Consider the following 12803-nt stretch of genomic DNA (forward strand, 5'->3'; position numbering starts at 1 on the left):
GCCATCTTCATCATCACTGTCAAAATCCCCCACTAAAGCCTTCTCTAATGCATCAGACAGTAGCATATGATCGAGTTCGGAAGTAACCGCAGAATCAATCACATCCACTTTTAAGCACTCCTCATCTTCTGTAGGGAATTTCATTGCTTTGAATACATTGAAGGTCACATCCTTATCCTGCACCCGCATAGTAAGTTCACCTTTCTGCACATCTATCAAGGTACGGCCAGTAGCCAAGAAAGGTCTTCCCAAAATTATGGGAATCTTCTTATCTTCCTTGAAATTCAGAATAACAAAGTCGGCAGGAAAGAAGAGCTTATCCACCTTGACTAGCATATCCTCCACTATGCCCCTTGGGTAAGTAATAGAACGATCAACCAATTGTAGAGACATGTAGGTGGGTTTTGGATCAGGCAAATCCAACTTTTTAAAGATCGACAACGGCATCAGGTTGATGCTTGCTCCCAAATCACAAAGGCACTTGTCGAACGATAACTTGCCAATGGTGCAAGGAATGGTGAAGCTACCTGGATCTTTAAGCTTTGGAGGTAACTTTTGCTGTAGCACCGCGCTGCATTCTTCCGTTAGAGCAATGGTCTCAAGGTCATCCAGTTTCACCTTCCTAGAAAGAATACTCTTCATAAACTTCGCATAAGTAGGCATTTGCTCCAGAGCCTCAGCGAAAGGTATATTGATGTGAAGTTTCTTGAACACCTCCAGAAACTTACTGAACTGCTGATCCAGCTTTTGTTGTTGCAATCTCTTAGGGAAAGGTGGTGGAGGATAGAGCTGTTTCTCCCCTGTATTACCCTCAGGCAGAGTGTGTTCAACAGTAGTCTTCCTTGGTTCTGCCGCTTTTTCCTTTTGCTTAGCTTCTTCATCTTTAACTTCAACTTCTCCTTCTTTTGCCTTTTCAGCATCAGCAACTTTCCCAGACCTTAAGGTAATAGCCTTGACTTGCTCTTTTGCTTCCTTCCTGCCTGGTACTTCCATGTCACTGGGAAGTGTTCTAGGTTGACGATTGAGCACTGCATTAGCTATTTGACCGATTTGATTTTCCAAGGTCTTGATCGAAACCGTCTGACTCTTTCACAACAGCTTAAGTTCCTCAAAATCAGCACTAGTGGGTGCAGTTGCACTTCCCTGTTGAGGACATGATTGCCTTTGAGCATACTGCTGTGGTTGCTGGAATCCAGGTGGATTGAACTGTTTACTCACACCTTGCTAATATGGCGGCTGAATAACATTCTGATTATTACCCCAGCTGAAATTTGGATGATTTCTATTGTTAGGATGATAAGTAGCTGGCACAGGCTGCTGTTGTCACTGATAATTGTTCACATACTGAACAGATTCGCTGACAGGAGAACACTGATTCGTAGCATGAGAACCTGCATAAAGCTCGCAAACCATAGCTAATTGACTGACTCCATTGGTAGCTAGAGAATCGACCTTCATAGACAGTGCTTGGAGCTGCGTTGCAATAGCGGTGGCTGCATCGACTTCCAGAGTACCTGCTACCTTCCCAGGCATCATCTTCTGAGTTGGGTTTCGATGCTCATTTGCAGCCATAGTCTCGATAAGATTATAAGCCTCAGTATAGCTTTTGGCCCACAAGGCGCCTCCAGCTGCTGCATCGAGCATGGGCCGAGATTGGGCCCCCAAACCATTATAGAAACCAGTGATCACCATCCAATCGGGCATTCCATGATGTGGACACTTTCTCAATATTTCCTTGTAGCGTTCCCAAGCTTCGCACATAGATTCTGTAGGTTGCTGCGCAAACTGAGTAAGAGCACTCCTCATAGCAGCAGTCTTTGTCATTGGATAAAATTTCACCAGAAACTTTTATGCAAGATCTTGCCAAGTAGTGATGGACCCAGCTGGTTCAGAATGTTACCAGTCCTTAGCTTTGTCCCTCAGTGAGAATGGGAAAAGCCTCAGCTTGATAGCCTCATCAGTCACGCCATTATATATGAAAGTACTATAGATCTCGACAAAATTCCTTATGTGCATGTTGGGGTCTTCAGTCGCAGCTCCTCCGAAAGAAACAGAATTCTGCACCATCTGAATAGTGCCCGGCTTGATTTCAAAAGTGTTAGCTTGAATAGTCGGATGAAGAATGCTTGACTGAATGTCATCAATTTTAGGTCGAGAAAAATCCATAAGAGCTGGATTGGCCGGAACAATACGATCACCCATGATTACTGGTTCTTTCTGCTCACTTCCTGAATCCGAATCTTCAAAATCTATCTTCTCCGGAATATCAAGAACTTCGTCTGTCTCCTCAGCTGTGTCTAAAGTCCTCTTGCGAGTACGAGAACGAGTTTGCATAAACGCTCACTAAAGTACCTGAAACACAACCGGAAATAATAAGTAACAAAAACGTCTTAATCACTGAGTCCTAACGACCAATGATGGTAAGTACATAAACTAAACAAATACGCCGAGTCCCCGGCAGCGGCGCCAAAAACTTGTTAGGGCGAAAACACGCGCTAATAACACATGCAAGTATACGCGTTCGCAAGTAATATATAATACTTTCTAGTTCGTTCCCACAGAGACACAGACTAATTATGTTCAATTAAACTCACTCACCAATGTATATTTACTTCTCAATGTTAAGACACTAACACTTAGAATTGTTCACTAATTATCAACTACAATTAACTACTAAAATTAACCACTTAATTAACACTTCGAATTAACAATATTAAAACACTCATGAGATCACAACTTCATTACTACTTCCTTCAATAGTCATTGTTATTACCCTTAGCATGCAACAATGATGATATTAATCGAATAACACGAAACTGATAAAAGCCAACTTTCTTTGTACTAATACCATTCTACCAAACATCCAAAATTAAGATAGAAGTTGAATAGGCATCAATTATGTTGAGTCCCTATATGTCTACAGAAATTGACAACATAATGATTTAAGCACAAGTTATTCCTTTTGATTACACAAGGCGAATAAAACGGTTAGAGTTACCCACTAATCATGCAACATCATACATGAACCTATGCTAGCATGGCAAGTTCTAAATCTCAAGATCCACCGTCCCTTCATAAGAGATTAACACCCTATCTTATATGTTCGCGACGCACATAAGACGAATACGCACAACCAATACTAGATATCATACAATCATCACACACTAAGATATTAAACAACTAACTAAAGAATTCCATAGTAAATCCGTTACGACCCCATGATCACGATTAGCCCATGATAGCACTTATCGTCATCATGGGTTCATATGAAAACATGATAAATAAACACAGGATAATAATAACTAAACTAATTATATTAAACCAGAGTACGTCACAAGAGTAAATAGGTTCAAAGCAAAGAAAACTAGCATCCAATGTTACAACGAAATAAAGAATCACAAGAAAATATGCTTCCTCTTCATTGCGGTGTGCTAAAACGGTCTTCTTCCTTATCTCCTTCTCTCCTCGCTTAATACAATGATCCAACCTAGTGAAAACGTCTCTCAATTTACTTATATAGAAGTCCCATAAAACTCAGATTACACAGAAGTTGGAAGCCAAACAGAAATAGAAGTCTAAAATAATTTATCTTTTTTCCCGATCTTGCGCGACCGCTCAGCATAGCTGAGCGGGCGTTCAGCTTCCTGCGCAGCCGCTCAACATAGCTGAGCGGGCGCTCAGACCCCTACTGGATTTTTTCTGAGTTTGCTCCGTTTCTTCGCTGTAATCTGCTCTTCTCTTCCCTCTCTCAATGCTAAACACTTGCCAAGGCTTATCCTTGATGATTACTCCCTCGAAATGCAACTAATACCCTGAAATGCACAAACACTAGAAAAATGCATCAAATACACAAAATACTTGATTTTGTTAGGTCCCAATTTGTTTGTAGAAGGGGGGTTGAATGCAAACAATACCGTTTAATCGAATAAAATGCGGAATAAAATTGTGAAACAAAATTCAAGTTAAATAAAACTTTTATTAAACTTGAAAGGTGTTACAACTACGGTATCGGTTACAAGGGATTAATCTCAAATCAATTATTACAAATCTAGAATAAATTCGACATGAGCTTTTTCTATTTTTGTAATTAAAAGATCAAATGCTAAATGCGATTTGAGATTAAGTTCTAGGGATTTTAATCCGCTAGATTGATATACAAGAACAAGATAAATATTTCTAGTTGATTGGATTTAACTTTACAATCTAGAAATTTAATCTTGAAGAAAAGCAGATGAAAAATAAAATGTTATGCTTTTGTTTTCTGCTCCTTTTTCTCTTGTGTGTTCTGTTTGATTGGATTCTGTAAGTGTTGATCAACAAAAGTCTTCTGCTGCTTTTATCAAACACCGAACTGAAAAATGTACTGGCATGACAATCTCTTTGGCCAGCAAGACTTTCGGTATGACAATATTTACAACTAGCAAGACAATCAAAATGAACTAGCAAGACTTTCGGTATGACTATTGATTGTCATACCGATTGTCATATTAGTTCAAATAAATTGTCTTGCTGAATTAATAACAGATTTTAATCTAAACAGAAATTCTAATAAGACAATTAAATGTATTGGCATGACTTTCGGTATGACTATCAATTGTCATACCGATTGTCATACTAGTTCAAATGAATTGTCTTGTTTTGAATTTAAGCAGATTTTAAACCAATTAAAATCTTGTAAATCCTCAATATTAATTCTAAATTAATTAATCAATTTAATTCAATTAATCAATAAATTAATCTTTGCAGATATAATTTATTTTCTTAATTAAATTATATGACTTAATTAATTAATAGAGAATTAATACTAACCCTGAGCAGCATCCATTCTTCTGACAATCTTCTGAAAATCACTGAGACTTATGAATCAATTCCGCCACTTCAATGCTGACACTCGATGTACTGTCTGGTTCATGAGTGACTAACTTCCGTGACGTTTCTTCATGTCTTGACTTTGATACTCTGATTAAATCCTTGTAATAAATGATACCCTGACAAGATCTCTGTCACTTGATTAAATCCACGATCTTGATTTATATCACTGAGGCATGATCAAATTCTTGAACTTCTTCCAGTGAATCTTCAAGTCTGCAGGTTTCTTTATCCTTTGACAGATGTTACTTTGTGAGATCTCTCTGATGATAGATCCACTATTTACTTATTACATTCTTATTTGAGTTGAGTTAAATCCTCGAATAAACGAATAGGCTATGACATATGCCTTTCAATCTCCCCCTATTTGCTTGTTAGACAATAACAACAAATACCTAGAGGATAACTCAACTAACAAATAAGAAAAAGATATAAACAGTAATGTAAAGTAAATAGCAGAAAAGTTCTGGATTATATTTAACATTTTCCAGATTCCAAATGAAATTTACAAGTGAATACAAGATAGATGTTCCTCTAGCCTGAACATATAACTACATTAGACTATCTTGATTCATAAAGCTCTAATCATATTACATTGAGTTTTGAGCTAATTGACTTCAGTTGTCTTCTCTTCTGACTTCACCTTCTTCTAAATCTTGAAGCAATTCCTTGTCAAAGACACGATCCTTTTCTGAAGTGAAGCTTGCTGGTCTGACTGGTTGAACTCCAATTGACTTCAGCTTATTCTTGATCTGATTGTACCTTTTAATATTCTTTTCACAATAAGCTTGAATCAAATCAGCAGCTTGAGTCTTCAACATGGATGAGTATCCAGCAGTTCTTAAATGATGTTCCATCCAGACCAGATGCTTAGCTGAGTAGTCTTTAAGAGATTGTACATCTAGCTGACAGATTTGAAGACAATCAGACTTAAAGAATCTCACCTGATGAGGATTGTTGACCACTTGAGGACTAGCCCTGCTGGCAAACTCTTTAAGCCTTTCTCGAAGAACTTCATTCAATTCTGAGCTTCTTTTGACTTTGTTTAAAAGAACCCAAATCTCTGACAAAGAACGATTCTCAAATAGATGAAGTGACACCTTGAAAGATCCTTCACTCTGACAATATACAAAAATGCTCATCTCATTTAGGGATCTATCAAAAGCAGCTGTGATCCTTGAGACTTCAGTCTTGATAGCATTCATGTACATGTCATTGTTAGGATTTGAGATTTCCAGCTTGTCAAGAAGATGTAAGAACTGCCTATCATTGTTAGTGCTCAGCTGAGGCATATCAAGTACTCTCCTAGCTTCATCCCATTTTTCACCAATCTTCAGTCTGACATCTCTTCTCCTTTCTTGAGCCTTAATGTCATGAAGACGTTGCTTTTGAAGAGTTTCTGTTCTTTGAATGTCTTTCCTCATGTCAATGATCTGAGAGACCTTCTTGAGTTCAGCTTCTTTTCTTTTCATCTCTGACTGCTCCTTCTGAAATTCTTTCTCAAACAGAGGATCCACTTGAGCTTCTTCTTCCCATTCTCCAAAATCACTTTCCTCTTCAGCTTCAAATAACCCATCTTTATCTTCCTGAACTGGTTCAGTAGGAATGTTAAAAATATCAAAGTCATCCTGTTCTCCACTGTAGTAGACATCATCAGCCTTTCCTTTGTCTCCAGCAGAGGTATCTTTTTCCTTCCCTTTGGCACTCTTCCCTTTTGTTGTTTGTAACTACGGATCCTATTGTACGGGAGAGGTGGTAAACACAAGGTGATTTCCTAGTAAGGGAAGAAGCTGTTAGGGGAGTACCATTGGTTTTTATCTGCGGATCCTATTGTACGGGAGAGGTGGTAAAACGAAGGTGATCTTCTTTAATCAGTTGATTCTCATAGGGGGAGAAGCAAGAGATATGGGCTTCTCAACATGAAATGTGGTTGTACAAATGAAGATGGAACTACTTGAAGATATGTTCAGTCTAGAGGAACATCTACTTGGAATCTGGAAAATGTTAAATCTCATCCAGAACTTTTCTGCTATTTACTTTGCATGTATGTTTATATCTTTTTCTTATTTGTTAGTTGAGTTATCCTCTAGGTATTTGTGTGTTATTGTCTAACAAACAAATAGGGGGAGATTGTAAGTCATATGTCATAGGCCTATTTGTATATTCGAGGATTCAACTCAACTCAAATAAGAATGTAATAAATAAATAGTGGATCGACCGTCAGAGAGGTCTCGCAAAGTAATATCTGTCAAAGGATTCAGAAACAAGGTTCATCTACAGACTTGAGGAGGTAATTCACTGGAAGAAGTTCAAGAAGTTGATCATGCCTCAGTGATATAAATCAAGATCGTGGATTTAATCAAGTGACAGAGATCTCGTCAGAGTATCATTAATTACAAGGATTTAATCTGAATTTAATCAGAGTATCAAAGTCATCCTGTTCTCCACTGTAGTAGACATCATCAGCCATTCCTTTGTCTCCAGCAGAGGTATCTTTTTCCTTCCCTTTGGCACTACTCCCTTTCTTCTCCCCCTTAGTTGAGGGATCCTCTTCTGACCTTCCTTTGGAACCTCCATCACCTCCAGAGCCTGATCCTCCACCAGACGGTCCTTCAAAATAAGTTCTTTGTTCTTCATTAGGGCAATGAGAATTCTTGATCATGAAATATAGGTGCTTCATCCCTTCATTGAGATGTTCCATGCCCGTCTCTATCTTTAGAAATCTTGAGGAGTCCAGTGAATGATTCATCTCAACGAGGTCTTCAAGAGAAGTCATTCTTGTATGTAGAGAGCAGAAGTTGGATATGTCATCAGCTGATAAGTTGGAGTGTCCTGAATGGAATTGAGCTTTGGTATTACAGTGGTCTTGAGATCTGAGATGTCATTCCTTATGATTGCCAGCTGATTGTTGACAGAGGTGGAAGAAGAAGACCGTTCAACCACTTGTGCTTTGAATGCTTGAGCTTCAGCTTGGCTTTTAGCAAGTTCTTCTTTTAGAGCAGCAATTTGAGCTAACAGGTTTTGAGTATCTGTGTCTGTGTGTGCTCTCACCTAAATTTCACTCGTGTTTGGTTCACTCACCTCACGTGCTTGTGTTTCTCTCAATATAATTGCTCGTGAGGAGTCTTCCTGTTGCTGTTTTTCTGTACCTGCAGTAAAAATCACCCTAGCCTCTTCAAGAGAGGTCAGTGGTGGTGCAATGGGAATTCGCGAGTCCCGATCCTCAGTCAAACCTATCATTTCATGTGAAATAGATGTCTGAATTGCTTCAGGGATAGATTGACCGAGTTGCCCTCCACTTTCTCCAGATAAATCTGCGAGTGGAGAATCCCGTGAGGGAGCCAGAGGTGTTTGATCTGGGAGGGGAGAAAATGACTCTATTAAGGATGACGGAGAGTCAGATTTTCCCTCTGAAGCATGTGACTGCTCTTCTGCCGTAACTATGGCAGGCACTGTAACCGACTCTACGTGCACTCCTCGCTCTGTGTCCTGAGTATGATCTGGGGAAGTGTATGGTTCCATTGTGAGTAATGGAATTGTGCTTGACTCAGTACAAGATGCCATGGCCCTATGGCGAATTTCAATAGATGCATCCTGTTGAGAGAATGCCTCTAGTAACTGTTCATTGGCCATTTCAAAGTCCATGTCCTGTTGGGAGGACAAGGATGGGCTTTCAGATGCCTCAGTATATGTTCTTCTTTTCTTAGGAGGAGGCAGAGCTGAGGGTTCACTCATATTTAACAATGCACTACTTCCTAGTAATCTTCTGGGTAACATTTTAGACAGTGGGGGAGAGGTTGAGATAGAATGTGACTTTGTGTTTGGCTCTATGACCTGGGATTGAAGCTGTGGTTCTACAACTTCATGGTCAGCCCTATCAACCACTGGGGGTCCTTCAACAGAAGTAGGAAGGGAGTGAGAGTGAGGAATTACTACCTGTAATGGAAGAGCATCTGATGTTGGAGGAGCCTGGGTGGCTTGAACCACTGGAGGTTGAGGTTGCTGTTCATGACCGGGAAGATTGAAAATAGGTAAAGGAATATAAGTGGCCATGAAAGCAGATACAAGTACTGGAACTTGCATGAATTTGAAGGTTGTGTCTTGGCAAGTATAAATCTTTTTGCTAACTGGAGGGGGTTCGGTTACTGTAGAGTTAGCAAAAAGGGCTTTGTGTTCAGGTGTGAGAAGATGATCTGCTATAAGCATGAGAAAACGAGCATAGTAACATGATACCCTACGATTTGTAGACTGATCACGTAAAGCAGAAGTTAGACATCTCAAGAGAATGGGAAAAAGTAGTTTGCCAAAATTGATCCTTTGATTGAAAACAACCGCAAGACCAATATACTGCAGAGTGGAAGTGATGTTATGAAAATTGAATTTTGTGCAGTTGGCAAACACTTTGGAAAGTATATCGAAGAAAATATCCCATTCAGACACCAAATTGGATTTAGAAAGTTTGGTTAAATTGATCACCCCCTGATAGTGAATAGCATGGAAAAAATTTGTGATATCATTTTCAGAGGGTAAATTACATAAATTGTCTAGTGGAAAATTTAACGCACGATTGACGACTGTTTCATCAACTACATACTGTGTGTTTGCGACGGTGAATGAAAAAGATTTTGAATCATCGGCCACAGTAGAGGTTGTGCAAATCAGTCTAAGAAGATCGACATTTAAAATCACATTTGATTTTATAGCAGAGCTAACAATCGAATGGTCATTTAAAAATCTAATCCAAGGCTTAAATTTTTCAACATCACATTTTTCCGGATTAAAATAACCAACCTGATTATGCGCGACAATTTGGAAATTGAGAGCCATTTAAAATAATAATAAGACACACACTTTCAGAATTTTAAGAATAATATTAAGAAAATTCGAATTAATTAAATTAATTCAATAATTCGAATTAAATTAATTATAATCGAAAAATTTAGACAGGAATGTATCTCGTTAAAATCCTTAACTCACAAACACAGTTGAAAAACCCAAAAGACACAAATCAGAAATTAAAATTAAAATTTAAAAATAACCAAAATAAATAAATAAAATAAAAAACAGAAACTAATTTTGATTTGTTTTTGTTTTTTTTTTAACAAAAATCCAACAACACCTCTGTATATATATACTTGTATGTATATATCACAGAGTGATGAATTGGTATGCTGAGTAAGAACTCGAGCAAAGGAGAATCAAATGGCAGTTTAGTTTGATTTTGATCGAAGAGAGAGAAGAGAGAAAAGATAACTGTTGGAATTTGAAAAGAGAGAAACTGAATGAAAATAAAAACACACATAAACGATTAAGTAGTATAACTGGTATGACAATCCGGGATTGTCATACCGATTGTCATACCAGGTAAAAAGAAAGAAAACAAATAAAAGAATAAATACTAAAATTATAACTGGTATGACAATCTGATAGTCATACCGATTGTCATACCAGTATAATAATAAAAGGAAAATAATTATATATAAGGTTTATAACTGGCAAGACAATTGATAGTCATACCGATTGTCTTGCCAGTATAAAACTGTACTGAATAACATAATAAACAAAATTTAAACTGAAATGACTTTCAGCAAGACAATTTCAATTGTCTTGCCGATTGTCATATCAGCTTTAAACACAGAAACACACATATATAAATATGTACTGGAATAAAGACTTATATAACTTAGTAAAAATATCAGAAAATATTTACAAAATAGTAAAACTGAAATACAGACCTATAATATTTACAGAAACAAAGACAATATATCAGAATTTATTATTTTTATTCTAAAAATAGATTTCTATTGAATTTTAGAAAATAAAATTCATAGAAAAATATTTTTAGAGAAAATAAAATATTCTGAGATATTTTAAATTAACAAGTAGGGAAAATAAAAACAGATAAGATAATATAAATTACATAGAAATAAGCAAGAAATATGATAAAATGATAAAATAAATTTGCAAATGAATTTTTCATTTATGAAAAATTCATTCAAGAACAGATCCCAGATATTAACCAAATTAATCACTAAAACTATTCAACATGCCCAATTTACCAACTAATCTGGTAAATGTGGATTCGTCAAGTGGTTTAGTGAAAATATCTGCTATTTGTTCTTCTGTTGGAACAAAAAATAGTTCAACAGTACCATTCATGACGTGCTCTCTAATAAAATGATACCTGATATCAATGTGCTTTGTCCTCGAGTGCTGCACAGGGTTGTTGGTGATGGCTATTGCACTTGTATTGTCACATAAAATAGGAATTTTATTCAATACAGAGCCATAGTCTCGTAGTTGGTTCCTAATCCACAAGATCTGAGCACAGCAGCTTCCAGCAACAATATATTCAGCCTCGGCCGTTGAGTTGGAAACTGTTTGTTGTTTCTTGCTGTACCATGAGACTAGTCTGCTACCTAGGAATTGACAACTCCCTGAGGTGCTTTTCCTATCAACAACACTTCCTGCATAATCTGAATCTGTATATCCGACAAGGTTAAAACCAGATTCTTTAGGGTACCAAATACCTAAATTTGGTGTTCCCTTAAGATATCTTAAGATTCGTTTAACAGCAATGAGATGAATATCTCTAGGATCCGCTTGGAACCTTGCACATAAGCATGTAGCATACATAATATCTGGTCTACTTGCAGTAAGATAGAGTAACGAGCCAATCATACCTCTGTAGCTTGTGACATCTACCTTAATGGAGTTTTCACATGGTCCAAGCTTGACAGCTGTAGTTGATGGAGTCCTTGCTGATGCAGAGTCCTCTAGATTGTACTTTTTGAGGAGTTCCTTGAGATACTTGGATTGACAAATAAATGTTCCATCTAACCTTTGATTTACTTGTAATCCAAGGAAGAACTTCAGCTCTCCCATCATGCTCATTTCAAACTTGCTGTGCATTAACTTAGCAAATCTCTTACAGAGATTATCATTAGTAGACCCAAATATTATATCATCCACATAGACTTGGACTAATATAGTATCATTCTTATGTTTTTTAGAAAAGAGAGTTTTGTCTATGACACCTCTAACAAAGCTATTTTCAATAAGAAATTCAGAGAGAGTGTCATACCATTTTCTTGGAGACTGTTTGAAACCATAGATTGCCTTGAAAAGAAAGTAGACAAAATGCAAATGATCTGGATCTTCAAAGCCAGGAGGTTGCTCTACATACACCTCTTCATCCAGCTTCCCATTCAGAAAGGCACTCTTGACATCCATTTGATAAACTTTAAAGTTTGAAAATGCTGCGAATGCCAGAAATATCCTGATGGCCTCAAGTCTAGCCACTGGAGCATAGGTTTCATCATAATCAATGCCTTCAGCTTGAGAATACCCTTTAGCTACCAGTCTTGCCTTGTTTCTTGTAACCACACCATCTTCATCTAGTTTATTCCTGAATACCCACCTAGTACCAACAACTTTCTTGTGTACAGGCCTAGGTACCAGTTTCCAGACTTGTTGACTTTCAAACTGATTGAGTTCATCTTGCATAGCAATCACCCAATCTGGATCAGTCAGTGCTTCTTCAATTTTCTTAGGTTCCATCTCAGAAAGAAATCCTAAGAACAGACACTCATTTTGAGTAGCACGTCTAGTTCTGACTCCAACATCTGGATCACCAATAATCAACTCAAAAGGGTGAGCTTTATTCCAGACAGTCTGTCTTGGAAGATTTGATCTTGATGATTCGCCTTGAAATTCATTGTGATGTTGTGTCCTACTAGATGATCCTTCAGTATCTCCCCCTGAGTTGTTGCCATGTTGACTTGAAGATTCTCCGTCAGTAGCAGTGGTATCTTCATTGTTGCCAAAGTTTCCATCACTATTACCTTGAGTATCATCATGATTAACAGGTTCTTCACCAGCAACAACCTCAGGTTCTTGACCATGTTCTGATTCTGAATCTGACGTATCATCAA

The 12803-nt window shown here is 37.6% G+C and overlaps 1 non-coding gene across 1 annotated transcript; it reads left to right on the plus strand.

Moving 5' to 3' along the window:
- The first annotated feature begins 1702 nt into the window (after window positions 1-1702).
- On the plus strand, window positions 1703-1809 carry LOC141662467 (small nucleolar RNA R71). Its single transcript, XR_012550583.1, has one exon. It is a non-coding gene; the product is annotated as a small nucleolar RNA R71 (small nucleolar RNA).
- Window positions 1810-12803: the final 10994 nt, after the last annotated feature.

This window comes from Apium graveolens, chromosome 5 (genome assembly GCF_009905375.1).
Source record: "Apium graveolens cultivar Ventura chromosome 5, ASM990537v1, whole genome shotgun sequence".
NCBI lineage: Eukaryota > Viridiplantae > Streptophyta > Magnoliopsida > Apiales > Apiaceae > Apium > Apium graveolens.